This window comes from Lolium rigidum, chromosome 6, assembly GCF_022539505.1.
Source record: "Lolium rigidum isolate FL_2022 chromosome 6, APGP_CSIRO_Lrig_0.1, whole genome shotgun sequence".
Classification (NCBI taxonomy): Eukaryota; Viridiplantae; Streptophyta; class Magnoliopsida; order Poales; family Poaceae; genus Lolium; species Lolium rigidum.
In genome coordinates, this window is record NC_061513.1 from 236,467,520 (window position 1) to 236,471,212 (window position 3,693).

Here is a 3,693-nt window from a genome sequence, read left to right on the forward strand (position 1 = left end):
AGGTTATCACTAATCTTAATCAATTTTCTACGACTTATTATCGTCTTTATACAAAGTCCGTATCCATATCGTCTTTATACAAAGTCCGCATCCATGTCGTCTTTATACAAAGTCCGCATTCACAAGAGTTCAACGGGGTCGTGCGCCAAGGCGCACTTCTAAATCTAGTGCATGTTCACGCTCCGCGTGCGCGCGACGACGCGAGCGACACAGCAGCGACCAGCCCGCGTTCGCTTTTACTACTCTGTTCCTTGACGTGTGGGTCCTAGCGCCACATCATCGTCTTCAAGCCCAAGCATGAACCGTCGCAGCATACGCACATAACGCAGTCAGTTTCTTGCATTTTACTCTCCAATTGATTTCCGGCGATTTAAGCCACCATTTGACGCACCGTTTTTTCCTACTTAAGCTCTACATCTTCCTCTTCATTTCCCCTCAAACGGTACCTCCCGAGAGCCCCCAGGCTGCTCGAATTTTCGCTCGCAAGTCCGCTGTACCATCACACTAAATCGTCAATTCCGGTGAGCACAGTCCATCTTTTGACCTCTAGTTTTCGCCAAACTCTTTCTTTCTTCATTCCGCATCTCTCAGTTTTTGATTCGCAATTTTTTGTGCACCACAGCGACGACGCTATATTTCGACGGTAGTCTCCGGCGAGCGATTTCCGGCGAACTACTGCAGCTCGACGTCCGCGACTTCGTCAACGAGTTTCCCTTGTCAATCCGAGCTCCATAGTCTGCCCCACCATCGCCAAGGAGCACCGGAACGTCAGGGCCGGCGACATCAGACGACATTGCTGTGTGCGTCCCGTACGTGAGCTGTCCCTGTTTTCCTTTTCTTTGTTCAATTTCCTAGAAACCACAGGATCTAGATCCTAAGGCTGGTAATACATCACTTAGATGAAGGGGTACTGACCAATTAGAATCGGCCACTTGTCACATCTATTCTAAATTTCGGATATTAGAACAGGACATACTCCAATCTTTGAAAAATCATATCTTTAGTTCTACTTATCTAAATTTAACAAATAAGGTGTCACTGGATTCACAAAAATGTGAAGAATACATTAGACACATAATATTGCACTTTTGCATCATATTTTTATACAGTTTTTGCAAAAACTCAAATAGAGTATTTTGGCCATATAAATAGTTCTACAAAATATATTTAAGTAATTCCTTTTGCTTTTAGCAGAGATTCGAACCCCCTGTACAGTAGCATTAGAAAATAAAAATGTTACCTATACGTTTCTCTTGTAGTTTTTGTTTAGTGTTGTAGATCTTTTCTAATGATAGGAAAATAATTAATTCAACACTAAAATTTTGCCATGGCATCATGCATATAGTGACAACCAGAGAACAATAAATGGAGTGCTCTTGTGTGAATCTCATATGCATCTCATGTCTATGTTTGTGCATTTGTATTGTGCTTTGTGTTTATGGTACTTTGTATGTATGCTCGTAGATTGCGACTGTGACAACTGCAACCTTTGTGACTGCGAAGATTGCAACTCCTCCCACTGAAAAAGGCAAGTGACACACACCAAAAGTCCCAATTTTAATTCTTGTACCGTAGTGTTTTTATAGTAGACATGTCTAGGGTTTATGTTTTTTGCCTGCTGTTAAATCCTAATAGTTTAGCTACACCACTCCTAGACTCCCTTAGCCGCCATTAAATTTAGTTGTTACCTGCTATGCCATGGAAAAGGTTTTGATAGAGGTTAAGGAAAAACAACTAAGTTTAATGAATTACCTGGGTGAATAGCGGAGTTATGGAGAGGGTGGCTGTGGGGACCCCGGACTAACGGTCCGAAATACCCTGTTATGTATACAGTTCACGATCCCATGATCAGTGTGTCGTGAACACATAACCGAACTGATATCAAATTACACCATCCATTACAAAGCGGAATAAGAAAATTACAACATGGTCACATGACCCATACTTACATAATAGCCTCGAAGGGCTAACTAAACATCGTAGTAGCATCATCACTTCTGCAGTCGCAGCACCCAAGTCATCTGCCATAACCCTACGGACAACCGATCGGGAAGACGTTCCTAGCTCGCATAGACGTCGTCAACTCCTTCTTCATCCATCGTGTTCCTCCAAGTCTTGCCAAGTAAATAGCCAGGGACAAAGCCGTGAGTACATTTGGAATTGTACTCGCAAACCATCAAGAAAGGTATTTTGCAAGAGTGCAAGATAACAAGTGCTAAACTAAGATGACAAGAGGGAAGAGCTAATTTCTCTCGTGGAAAATAGCATGAGAAAGAGAAATAGTTTCTCTTGTGGATATAGCATGTGAAAGAGAATCAGTTTCTCTTGTGGACATAGCATGCCGCCATCTCAATTGATGGGGATGCTTAGGAAGTTCTATGACATATCTATACTTTTATTGGAGATGAGGTAGCATAAGTCCATCTCAGTTGATGGAAATGCTAGAGGATTCCTATGACATACCTATATCTTTATTGAAGAAGATACTTCAAAAGATACTTATGACATCTCTATATCTTTGTTAAAGAAGAGTTCCTCTTCAAGAAACATTTAGGAAAGAGTTCCCCACTTAGCCTTCATTTTTCCACGACCATCTCCATATGGTCAACACACGCCCTTTTTCCGTACCCTTCCGGTACATCCAACACAACACTTTCTTTGCAAAGCATTTATCAAAACAAAACTCAAGCCCCGGTAAAGGTAGACCTTTGCAACCCGTCCATGACCGCGGACGCGGCTATTCGAATAGATTTGACTCTGCAGAGTTTGCACACTTTCCCCACAACTATCCGGATACCTATCGTGTGGGCATCATCCCCGCATAACAACATATGCCACGTCGGATACCCGGACATAACCTTTCGCCCATCTCCACTGGCACGAGTCCTTCCCTGCGGGCTTACCCCTTCCCGGCACCCCGGCAGCATACCTCCTTTTGAGCATATCTCCGGCGCCATGACAGAAGACCCTCAGTAATCGTCCGGCTATCAGTTAAGACAGTGTATTGCCTCCTCCAGAGCGCAACCCGGCATCGGAGGTTGATGGCGTGTATTTCACACGTTCGTTGGGCAACCCCAAGAGGAAGGTATGATGAGCACAGCAGCAAGTTTTCCCTCAGAAAGAAACCAAGGTTTATCGAACCAGGAGGAGCCAAGAAGCACGTTGAAGGTTGATGGCGGCGAGATGTAGTGCGGCGCAACACCGGAGATTCCGGCGCCAACGTGGAACCTGCACAACACAACCAAGCTACTTTGCCCCAACGAAACAAGGTGAGGTTGTCAATCTCACCGGCTTGCTGTAACAAAGGATTAACCGTATTGTGTGGAATATGATTGTTTGCGAGAAAACAAGTAGAACAAGTATTGCGAGTAGATTGTATTTCAGTAAAGAGAATTGGACCGGGGTCCACAGTTCACTAGAGGTGTCTCTCCCATAAGACGAACGAGCATGTTGGGTGAACAAATTACGATTGGGCAATTGACAAATAAAGAGAGCATGACAATGCACATACATATCATGATGAGTATAGTGAGATTTAATTGGGCATTACGACAAAGTACATAGACCGCCATCCAACTGCATCTATGCCTAAAAAGTCCACCTTCAAGGTTATCATCCGAACCCCTCCAGTATTAAGTTGCAAAGCAACGTACAATTGCATTAAGTATGGTGCGTAATGTAATCAACAACTAC

The 3,693-nt window shown here is 43.7% G+C and overlaps 1 long non-coding RNA gene across 1 annotated transcript; it reads left to right on the top strand.

Annotated features, from left to right (window-relative positions):
- Positions 1-382: 382 nt before the first annotated feature.
- LOC124660545 lies at positions 383-1,529 on the top strand. Its single transcript, XR_006989905.1, has 3 exons — positions 383-521; positions 623-809; positions 1,465-1,529. It is a non-coding gene; the product is annotated as an uncharacterized LOC124660545 (long non-coding RNA).
- The last annotated feature ends 2,164 nt before the right edge of the window (positions 1,530-3,693 follow it).